The sequence below is a fragment of the Erinaceus europaeus genome, chromosome 12 (genome assembly GCF_950295315.1).
Source record: "Erinaceus europaeus chromosome 12, mEriEur2.1, whole genome shotgun sequence".
NCBI classification, from domain to species: Eukaryota; Metazoa; Chordata; class Mammalia; order Eulipotyphla; family Erinaceidae; genus Erinaceus; species Erinaceus europaeus.
The window spans coordinates 30,104,584-30,116,969 of NC_080173.1; positions in this window are offsets into that span (position 1 = coordinate 30,104,584).

A 12,386-nucleotide genomic window follows, 5' to 3' on the forward strand; every position below is an offset into this window, starting at 1 on the left:
GAGCTATCTCTCCAATCCCATAATTGCCAATTCTTTGTCATGATAAAATATACAGAACAAAATTTAAAGCCTTTGCCATGTTTTTGTGTATAGTCTAATAATGTTAAGAACATTCACATTACTGTGAACCAATCTGCAAAAATCTTACAAAATGGAAACTATTCCCACTGTGCAATAACTTCCAGTAACTTCTACCCTCTTTCTGGAAAGTCCTCTTCTACTTCTGTTTTTATAAAATAAGCTACACTGTATATATTATGTGAGTGGAATAAGTTTGTCTCCTTGTGATTAGTTTATTTTGTTTTGTATAATATCCTCCAGGTTTATGTGGTAGCATGTTTTTTTTTAAATTTTTATTTACAAAAAGGAAACACCAAAAAAAAAAAAAAACAGGATAAGACGGTTACAACTCCACACAGTTCCCACCACCAGAACTCCATATCCCATCCCTCCCCTGATAGCTTTCCTATTCTTTACTCTGGGAGTATGGACCCAGAGTCATTACGAGGTGCAGAAGGTGGAAGGTCTGGCTTCTATAATTGCTTCCCTCACTGAACATGGGCGTTGGCAGGTCTATCCATACTCCTAGCCTGTCTCTCTCTTTCCCTGAGGTGGGGCGGCACATGTGTTTTAATTCCCTTTTAACCAAGCGTCGAGTATTAGTCCATTGTATATATGTTATATATCAGTTGTCTGTATATCTATTATTAGATATTTGGATTATTTTTTACCTTCTTGCTATTATGGAAAATGCTTGTTAAAATGTACACGTACGTATCTTTTCAAGATCTGTCTCTTTTATTAGATGATATGTGAGCAGAGACATTATGGTGTTCCCTGTGGTTAGCTTTTTATGATGTCCTAACTAAGGCAGGAAGTCCACAGAATTCATTCTCCCATCCTTTGTATGGGATCATGAGTAGGCAAATAGTCAGAACTGATGTAATAAGACTAAAGGGGAAGACTTAAATATCTTGAACTATGAGGAGTTTGTTTTCTCATTGCTACTAAACTGAGTCCAAGACTTGGACATCTTTGATTGCTGCTGACTTCCAACATACAGACTTTCATCATACTCTGACATAGGAATTTTCCCCAGGAATTTGGGTTTTCTGTGGATACTCTAGTTCAGTATCCATCTGTCTTCACCCATATTGGAATGGAAGCTGATAGCAACATTTCTCAGTTTCTCTTTGTAGATAAGGTCTAGGTACAGAAGTCTATACCTGAACAGAATGTGGGTCTGTAGCTACAAAGCAATAGAAGATCAAGCCACAGTGCTGCCTCAGAGATGGAGGAAGCTCCAGTGCTGTGCTGTCTCTGCTCTCTGCATCTTTATTTCTCTTTCTCTGTATATGAATTAAATAAGGTGGTACAGAAGTGGTGAAATCATGAATATGTAAGTCCTCTCTGGGGAAGGAGGTGAGAAAAAGGGAGAAGGAGAGAGAGAGAGAGAGAGAGAGAGAGAAAGAGAGAGAGAGAGGAGAGACCTATCAGAGATAAAGACAAGATGGAAACCACTTTTTTCTTCAGTTTCATCACTGTGTATTTGTGAGCATTTTGGCCTCTTTATAAATTTTTTTCGCTTTTTAGATAAAAGATCTGAATGTACATGTACACAAAGAACTACTTACAGCACTTCAACAATGTTTTATTTCTGCAAAATGTAACTTAAATAGGGGATATTTTTCCCAAAGACCTTTAGAGGAAAGATAGCCCAAATTAAACAGTTAACCTGGGGGCCGAATGGTGCTGCACTGGGTTAAATGAACATAGTACCAAGCACAAGGGCCCGCTCAGGAATCCTGCTTCTAGCACCTGACTCCCCACCTGCGGGAGGGGGAGGGTCACTTCACAAGCAGTGAAGCAAGTGTGCAGGAGTCTACCTTTCTCTTCTCCTCTCTATCTTCCCCCTTTCTCTCTCAATTTCTCCTATCCAACAACAACCACAAAATGGGAAAAATGGCTGCCAGGAGCAGTAGATTCATAGTGCCTGTACAGAGCCCTGGAGGCAAAAAAAAAAAAAAAAAGAACAGAAAAAAAGTTAATCTCATTACTGGAAGATAACTCATATGCTTGGGTTGGCTTCATCTCTCTAGGGGATAAATAGGATTTTATTGCACATTCACACTTTTAAAAGGATGTCACCACCAGCTTTTATTGCTGTGCCTTAACTGCATCCTTGGGTAAAGATCATGTGTTCATCTCATAAGAAGGCCATTTTTAACTTTAACTACTCTCTTTGTTTCTACTTAGTCTAGATTTAGGCAAAGCCTTTAACCTTATTTACATGCATTTGTAAATGAATTGTTCTAGCATTGATCTAAATTCTAAACACAAACAGTTTAAAAGACTGGAAAAATCAGCATTCAATGGCAATCATTGGTAGAGAAACAATTCATACTTTTTTTCCCCATTTCTTTATTACATAGCAGACTGCTTTGTAGTAGAATTGAAAACAGCATAAATTACTCCTGTCAAAGTGAATATGGACTTATTGCAGTATCCATTTTTTTTTTTTGAGGGGAGCTACATAATGGGAGATGCTCCTAGGCTTTGCTGATTGTCGCCTGGGGCAGATGAGTGGAGAGCAATGCTTAACAGTAATTAGACTGCTCATGTTGTGATATTCAGAGCAGATGTGGGCTAAATCAATTCAGACTTGCAGAGATAGAGACAGAGGATAAAAGATACTATGGCACTAGAGCTTCTTTCAATACAGTGGCCTCCAGGCTTGAACCTCACTCTCTTGCACACTTGACAAAGCAGGTGCACTACCAAGAAAGCTCATTTTCCAACCCCTCCACTCCAACCAGTAGTTTTTCAAATACATGATCAAAGCGAATGTTTACCAAGCTGAGCAAATATGACCATACACTGGTCATTGCTATGGGTCAGAAGCCAATAGAGAGTAGGATGAGGAACAAGAGTTTAAATAAAGTTTCATCTAGTCAGAGAGATAGCTCACCCAGTTAGAGCACTGAACTAATATGTCTGAGGTCCCAGAGGTAGCAGGTTCAATTCCCAGAACCACTATATGACTGAATTGAGCAGCACTTTGGTCCTTTCATTCCTCTCCCATCCTCTCTCACAAATAAATATGTAAATTAGAGAAAGAAAAAGGAAAACCTTCACCTCAGGAAAGGTTAGAAAGGTTAGTTTGATGGAAATATAAACAGGCTAACTGAGAACAAGCTTTTCAGTCCTTTTTCTTCATGCTAAGTCTCAGTACTCTACCATACTTTTTTATAAATATGTCATGTTTATGCTGCATTTGAGAAACCCATTCAGAGTTTGCCTCTGTTGTTCTCATAATGTATAGCCAACCCTTCCTCTCTTCTGCTCTGCCAGACATTCTGGGATCTGATGCCCTTTAGCATAAGAACCCTAAGGGTTATATCCCTTCATTTGTTTTGAACTAAGAAATATCTCTGTTCATTCCCTTTTTAATAATGAGTCAGAGATTCATTTTTCTTTAGACATGTCCAAAGACTCATTTATAGAGTCAAAAAGGGGAAATACTTCACTTTTGGAATTGTGCTTTATGGAGCTTCTTATTCTCTGAGATGCATGAGATGACATGGAAAGTTCAAATACAAACTGCTGACAAATTCCTTGTGTGAATGGCATTAACTTCAGAACTAATATTTCTCCCCAGCCCTTCTGCTGAATTTAGAAAAGTGGGTCCATTTTAATATATGCGTTGGCTGAAACAGCGTTTCTGTTTTGTCATTTATATTTGTCACCCTCTTGCTCTCCTCCCTTTCTTTCGCTGCATCTAGAGCAGAATTAAAAGTTTGTGAGGCTTCTTGATTTCATAAATTTTCAGTTGGCACTGTGGATACTAACTATGGTTACCTTTAAGGAAAGGGAGAATCAGTGAGTAACATCAAGTGCCCATGGGGCTATGAGTGACTGAAAGGAAATACTGAGAATGTAGAAAGAACCAAGGCTGCTTTGTAAGCCATGGAATGAGAAGCATAAATTTTAATACACTCAGTGGGGTAAAGAATTCTTTGTTGTGAAGTCAGAAAATGAACATATCACATTCAATCTAGGTCCCACACAATAAGAATCACTGCAAAATAGGACAAGAGGGGAATACCAGATAGAATAAAAATAAAAGAAACATCCAGAAGTCTGGATAGCATTGTCCTAGAAGGAATTATATTACTTTACTGACTTTATGGTTTATCTGACAGAGAAACAACTTTAGTGTTAACTGAATAAATTCTACAAAGACCTTAAATATTTCCTACTGCAGCTATGGAACCTTAAACTAAGTCTATAACTTTGGTCTATTAAATAAAATGCACATCCTCAAATAACTCAAATAAAAACATATGAATTATATAAATGATCCCAGAGTAGGCTCACTGAATTAACTCTAGATTAACTTTATTGGTATGGCATGGACAAAGTCAAGCAAAAACCAGTCTTTAAATGCATAAAACAGAATTAAATTTTAAGTTGAGCTGTCAATGGAATCAAACAAGAAGAAAAAACCTTGAAGAAGGACTGAAGAGACAGCATAATGGTTATGCCCAAAGCTCCGAAGTCTTATATTCAGTCCCCCCTACCACCATAAGTTAGTGAGCTGTACTTTGCTTTCCCGTACCTCTCTCTCTCTCATTAAAATAAAATAGTTAAGATATTAAAAAAAATTTTAAAAAGAAGCGTTTTTGGCAACTCTAAATGCCAAAATGCCTTTTGAGGACCTCTACAGAATTGTTTGTGTGGTTAATTAAATGATTGAAATATATGTTTCACTCATCAACAGAAGTTGAGAAAGAAGATCAGAAAGGGAAACTAAAGGCAGGATCTGACTAAATTGCAAGTAGGGCACCAAAGTAAAAACCCTGTGGTGAGCGGGAGGGTGGACATGAGGCTTCCTGGGCCAGCGAGGAGTGGGGGTGGGAGTGAGTGGGTGGGATGGGACACAACCTTTTGGTGATGGGAATGGTGTTTACGTACACACCTATTAAATTTAGTCATATAAATCACTAATTAATATGAGAGGGGGGAAATTGATTGTATGTCTAACAAAGGGACTTTTCAAAGTTAACCCAATTACCAAATAATGTGATGATAACAGTAACTATCCATTGTCTTCTTGAACCCTAAGACAGCAGGAACCTCACATTTCCACTATAGAGCCTAAACTTCCCCCAGTCCTGGGACCCTAGGGTAGGGCCCACTTTCCCGTATGCTTCTTCCAATTCTTATCAAATAATATTGCATCCACTGATTGCAACTTAATCAACACAAGGAATGCCACCCCAGCATGCTTCACCTCAGACTGTGTCCAGAGACTTCAGGTGTGGAATGACAACCCTTCAGCTTCATCACTTGTGTGAGACCTTTCCTTTCATAGTATTCTCTAATTCCATCCCAGGTGGTTCACTTCCTAACAAAGTCCAAAAACCTAGATATAGACCAGGTGCCAGGAGACAGAACCTACGTTCACAGGTATCCATAAACTAGGGCAAATATATACCTGAAAGCAGAAGCACACTAGAGTTTGCAGTGAGTACCCCCCCCAACAATTCATCTCCACTATTCCAACCTTTGGGTCCATGATTGTTCAACAATTTTTTTGGCTTTGTATGTTAACTCTCTTTTCAGTCACCAGGTTCCAGATGCCATCAGGATGCCAGCCAGGCTTCCCTGGACTGAAGACCCCACCAATGTGTCTTGGAGCTCTGCTTCCCCAGAGACTCACCTTACTAGGGAAAGAGAGAGGCAGACTGGGAGTATGGACCAACCTGTCAACGCCCATGTTCAGTGGGGAAGCAATTATAGAAGCCAGACCTCCCACTTTCTGCAACCCACAAAGACCCTGGGTCCATGCTCCCAGAGGGATAGAGAATGGGAAAGCTATTGGGGAGGGCATGGGATATGGAGATTGGGTAGCGGGAATTGTGTGGAGTTGTACCCCCCCCGTCCTATGACTTTGTTAATGTCCTTTCTTAAATACATAAATTGATTTAAAAAACTTTTTTTTTTAAATGAAGAGTTTTTGGCAATTCTAAATGCCAAAATGCCTTTTGACGACCTCTACAGAATTGTTTGTGTGGTTAATTAAATGATTGAAATATATGTTTCCAGTCAAATAGACATAGCTTTTTCAAAGCAAACTGAAAGTGTCAACAGAGAGGAAAATATTTTTGATTTTTATAAAATAGTTTATTGAACAACTCTCTGCATATAAAATTTAATTTAATCTTCTTGGTAGCTTATTCTGATAACAGTATGAATTACACATCCATATTTTTATCTAGAAGAAAAATCTATAACAAGATAACTTAGTGTGGAATTATTTATGTGTTATATACTCTGGATGTGTAAATTGATTTGCTCACAATGGAATTCGTTGTGGAAAAAGAAGGGGAAGAAGAAGAAACAGAACATGCTACAATTATTAAAGATCAAAGGGTTTTTTTAAATAAATTAAGCCTTTTTTCTAAAAACAAATTCCAACTTACTTTAAAATATAAAGATGAAATCTGTATTTTTGAGAATTTTTTTTTGCTGGGGCCAGCTGGTGGTACACCTGGTTAAGTGCTAATGTCCACAATGATCTGGATTCAAGTCCCTTAGTCCCCCAACTGCAGGGGGAAGCTTCATGAGTTATGAATCTGTCTCTCTCCTTAACTCCTCCTCCACTCTCAATTTCTCTCTGTCTCTATCCAATAATTAATTTAAAAAAATAAAAAGGATTTATTTACCTATTATAAAAGCATTAATCTCTTTTAGCTATGTTTATACATAAATATAAGAGACCTATATTCAAAAAACGCTTCATTTCCTTTTGAAAAGAGTAATTTTACAAGGCTATATCTCTCTTCTTTTCTTTTTTTTTTTCTTTTGCCTCCAGGGTGATTGCTGCAGCTCCATGCCTGCACTATGAATCCACTGCTCCTGGAAGCCATCTTTTCCCCATTTTTGTTGCCCTTGTTGTTGTTATTATTGTCATTGCTGTTCTTGTTGTTGTTGCTGGATAGGACAGAGAGAAATGGAGAGAGGAAGGGAAGACAGAGAGAGGGAGAGAAAGACACAGAAGAGGAGAGAAAGATAGACACCTGCAGACCTGCTTCATCGCTGTGAAGCAATGCCCCTGCAGATGGGAAGCTGGGAGCTCCAAAGGTTCCCTAGGCAGGTCCTTGCACTTCACACCACTTGTATCACTTTTCTAAAGGGGTCCAAATAAAAAGGGATTAAGTATAATTGTATTTATATATAAGAAGGTGCTTTGTGTTTGGGGGTGGGAGTTTGATTTTACCTTCAAGTTTCTTTAGTGCCCAAGAGCTAAGAATTCTCAGTCCTCCACAATATTTTGACTTTTACGTTGATTCTTAGGAGCAAGGAAGTCGTCCGCACTGGTTAAGCAACATACTTTCATGACTGGGGCTCAAAGATCCCAGGTTCAATCCCTAGCACCACCAAAAGCCAGAACCGAGCAGTGTTTGTTCTGGTAGAAAAATAAAATAAGGGAGTCGGGCTCTAGCGCAGCGGGTTAAGCGCAGGTGGCGCAAAGCACAAGGACCGGCATAAGGATCCCGGTTCGAACCCTGGCTCCCCACCTGCAGGGGAGTCGCTTCACAGGCGGTGAAGCAGGTCTGCAGGTGTCTATCTTTCTCTCCTCTTCTGTGTCTTCCCCTCCTCTTTCCATTTCTCTCTGTCCTATCCAACAACGACAACAACAATAATTACAACAATAAAACACCAAGGGAAACAAAAGGGAATAAATAAATAAAATAAATATTAATAAAATAAAATAAAATAAAAAAGATTAAAATAAAATAAAACCTTTCTAGATGCAAGGCTCCAATGGAGCAGTGCCCCACTAGTCTCCACAGGGAGACTAGACTGTATTTGAGGTTCTTGTCTTTGCTGAGTGACATCAGTGTCCTTTCTTGAACGCTTAAAATTCTGCTGGTTTGATTTGTAGTAATTTTCTCTAAAAGTTTATCACAATTACCAATTTTACTACCCTTTTTCTTTTTCTCCTTTTAAAATAATATTGAAATTTTTTTTCAAGTGAGAATAACAAACTTCAACATGGGCTTTCAATTAAAAAATAGTCACATTTATCTTTTTATAAGTTTGGAGTTGAAAATCTGGGTGTGAAAGCTTCTGCGTCTCACATTTCTGTCTTGCTAACATATTTAATTATACATGGCAGATCAGAGGAAGTAAGCTCAGGGTAAAGCTAATTAAGAGGATGTTTCTTTATACGTTCCATTAGCTGAGTACAAAGCACAGATGAGGAGTCTTATATTATTTTTTGTTTCTACTCTGATCACTGAGGCAGGCATAAAAGGTCAGCTGAGGTCTGGTTCTCTGTGATTTAAATATAAGTCCCAGAAAAGTAGAGAAGCCACAAATATCTCAATTCCAAGAAGTAAGGTAAGACTACTTCTGTTTGAAATTTACCAGGTGTTTTGTTGCATACTGGCATAAAACACGAAAGTCATTTTACTGTGTGCAAAATTATCAGGAGATCTGATGTATGTGCATGCATGTCCATATGCATTTATTTCTAAGTACTATACAGTAGTGAGGGAATATTGATATGACTAATATAAAGTTGAAATCAGCTTTGAAGTAGGACAAGCAGTCTGTACTCTCAGCCAATGTTTGCTTTGCATTTAGAAGAAAAACGTCCTCTATTACAGTAGACCTTTTATCTAGAGAGTTTTGTACCCAGACAACCACCTCATCATTGGCTGGTACAGACAAACAGAATGAGTGATCTTAATTAAAAAGTGTGATGCTTTACTGTGCAAGTGTAAAGTATGGGAGCAGTCACCCAGCCAGATGTTGAAGCACACAAATTAGGCTTAATTGAGCTCTTATATTGCTGGATTTGTATTTTATTTAAAAATACACTAAGACAGTAAAAGCTTCAAGTGGGGAAATTAAACAGCCCCTTAGATTTAAATAACTAAAACTAGTAGAATTTGAATGAAATAGCACTACCTTTTCTGAAAAAAAAAAAAAAGGAGTCTCTGTTTCCCTGACAATTGTGTTTAATGACTAGGGTGTCTAAATTTAAACTCAACTTTGGCTACATACCCGGTTTCACTGATTTTCATTAAAGATTACAAATATGAAATATCTCCTTGGAGCCTCATAGGAAAATACAGAGTAGGTCTCAGTTACTCTTTCTGATCTTACATTCTAAATGTCTTTAGTTGAATTTTCATGTTATTTGTGTGATTTTTATCTTAAGCTCTCATCCTTGATTTTTCAGTGATTCTTCTTTTTCATTATTGTTACAGTATACATTCTTCTACTTAACGATGAAGATATACCCCCTCCTCTGTTTTTTTTCTCTTTTGTCTAAAAATCAATTGATTATTTAAAAAAATATACAGTTAAAGGCATGTTCCCTTTAAGTCTTCTAAACTGTATATTACTAAGTCTTTTTTTTTTTTTCCCCAAATGTGATGCTAATAGAAATTAGTCTAGGGCCTTATATGTACATGATACTGCTGAGTCACCTCTTAGATCGTTACTTAACTTTTTTTAATGAAAGACAGAGGAGAATGAAAGAGAAGTAGAGGGAGGCCAAAGCAATCCTCCATCATCCACAGAGAACCTTTCTGATGCTGGGGACCAGACCCAGGACCCAAGGCATGACAAAGTATATGCTCTCCTCACAGCTAACTTCTGGTCTTCTTACTATTCTGGATATAAAGTTGTTTATAGCTGTTTGACTTGGTTAAGGCAATTGAATTGACAATTACAACTAAGGTTACCAGTGACGATGATAAACAGGAAGTAGATTTTTGTTTTAATTACATAGATTTTAACACAATATTGACATTTAAAGAGCACTGGTTGATTGATGATAACTATACACACAAGAATGGACAATTAAAGTTCTTTTTGGTGTTGCATTACTTAATCTGTACCACAATAATTTAGTGGTTTATTTAATTAATTTATTTATAACCAGGGTTATCACTGAAGTTCAGTGCTTGCACATGATTCCATTGCAGTCTACATCCATTTTTTTCTCTTTTACTTAATAGGACAGAGAGAAATTGTTATGGGGGGCTGATGAACAGGAAGAGAGAGAAAAAGAGAAACCTACAGTACTTGCTTCACCACTGTGAAGCTTCCTCCCTAAATATGGGGACCGGGGGCTTTATCCCTGATCCCTGCACATGGTAATGTGTATGTTCAACTGGATATGCCACTGTTCAGCCCCTATGAATGAGTTTTCACTGTAGTGCTGTTGCGTGGTTGGGATTGTACATTTCACACTCCAAATAAGACTCTTTGGGGAGCAAGGGAAGTAAATTTGACACAGAAATGTGAGCACCCATCTGATAAAAGGTCCATTATGCACAAGCATCATTTTCTATCTACCAAAAACTATCTGCAAAATGAGGAGCCAGCTATGCTTTTTCACTCAGAAAATGATGTGTTTCTTGAAAGTGATAATATTGTGCTCATGCATGAGATCATTAAAATTGATTGCAGCTTAATATTCAAGAAAAGTACAAAAGAAAACATCAATGGGAACAAATATATATAATAAATTTGTCAGTTATAAATAAGTCTGTCATTCTAGAAATAGCTATCTCCTTTTCTGTGACACTGGATAAAATAGGAGAGAATATAGAAAACAGAATAGATTTGATAAAACTGAAGACTGTGCAATGTGTTCTCTTTTTTTGAAGAAGGAACAGTGGAATCATAGACTTGCTAATTTTCTTACTGCAGGGTTGAGTAATACTAACTAACATACTCTCAGAAAGAAAAGTTTAGGGAATATTTGACTTTTGACAGTCCCCCCATAGAGCACCTTCTCAAGTGTGTGACATGTGTGAATAGTTAAATGCATCCTTGACTGTAATTGCAATTTTTATCTAACTTAGGACTCTTGTACTTTGGTATGTAGGTGTGTTACATCTCTTTATTTGAAAAGACATTATCCTGAACATTCTTTTCAATTTCTTCTTCTTTGATTCCTATAACAATCCTAGTGACAATGGAATATTATTGCCACTTGTGACCTTTAAAGCTGACATGTTTTAATGCACAGAAAGACCAAAGTTGCTTTTATATTCTTACTCATTTAAGATTAATTTTCCAAAGTAATTTGATGACTATGTCAGGCTATAATGATTCTTACTTTTGTCTTCATGGGGAGTTTTAGACTGTGACTATATATGCCCAAGTAGTTATATGAGGAGTCTCTTAGAAAGATAAGTGAGAAACCTCAGATCATCTTGGAATAAATGTCTCCATAGTTACACAAGAGAGGGTTAAAGGAAGTGAAGGTTGAGGGTGCTAACTCCTCCATTCTCTGCCACCTTTCTCATCACTGCTAAGTCAAATTCATCTATTGACCACATGCCCACAACACTGTATACCTTTGAATTTAAGGACTCACTTTACATAGTAGCTATTTAAGCCAACTTTGTGCCAATACTGGAAGTTCTTATTGTTATCTTTCATTGAATATAGACATTGAAGAAGATTTAATGAATGCTCGTTACAGTGAATTCTTTCATATGTTTAACATTTGCTGAATACCTATTAATTGTACCAATAATTGTGCTGAAGTTGGATGAATGTCCGTCGAGACAGGTACACCCCCCAGAGGCAAGAAATGTTTTTTTTAAGCTAATAAAGTTTAGCCCACAGAGGCAGATATGGCCCCGTCAGGCCTTCCCTTAGCAGCACACTGGTTCTTGTTACTTGCTTGCATGTTTCTCCATGTTTGTGCCAGTTTCTTTTTATAAAAATGCCTGTACGATATAGGTTTCTGTTCACCCTACACCCTTGATACTGTAGCCATTTAGTTAAAAGAAAAGGGGGAATTGTTGTATGCTTTACATTGGGTTCTAGTTCTCCCCCGCCAAGAGAATTAGATCAGGCCTGCTAATTTCGCGGGCCTGCTTGGCCCTTCCCCGAGGAACCCCGCCAGAGTTCCTGAGTTCCAGAGTTACAGAGTAAGAGAGAGTGCTTGCGCTGCCACGAAGAGACAGCGGAGTTCTGTTTGGTGATTAGTTTGGTTTAGTTTATGAATCATTGTTCCTGAATAAAGAAATACAGCTTCCCTGCCCAGCCGTTGTCTCCGCGTCTCTGTTACCCGCCCGTGAAGCTAGCCCAGCCAGCAAGAGCCTACAAATTTTAACAACAAATACCAGTGATGTGTGATGGTGTTTGATATAATCTAGAACACTCCCCTGAATTTGCATGCAAGGAGAAAACCAGGATTTTAAAATTGAAATTTTATGTAAATAATGCAATTTTAGACTTGTCCAAAGCCATATGATCTTTGTTTGCAAGTTAGAACCAGTAATGGGGAAAAAAAATTTTATAGCAGCACTTCTTGACTGCCTCCCAGTTAGCTATTGTTTCTA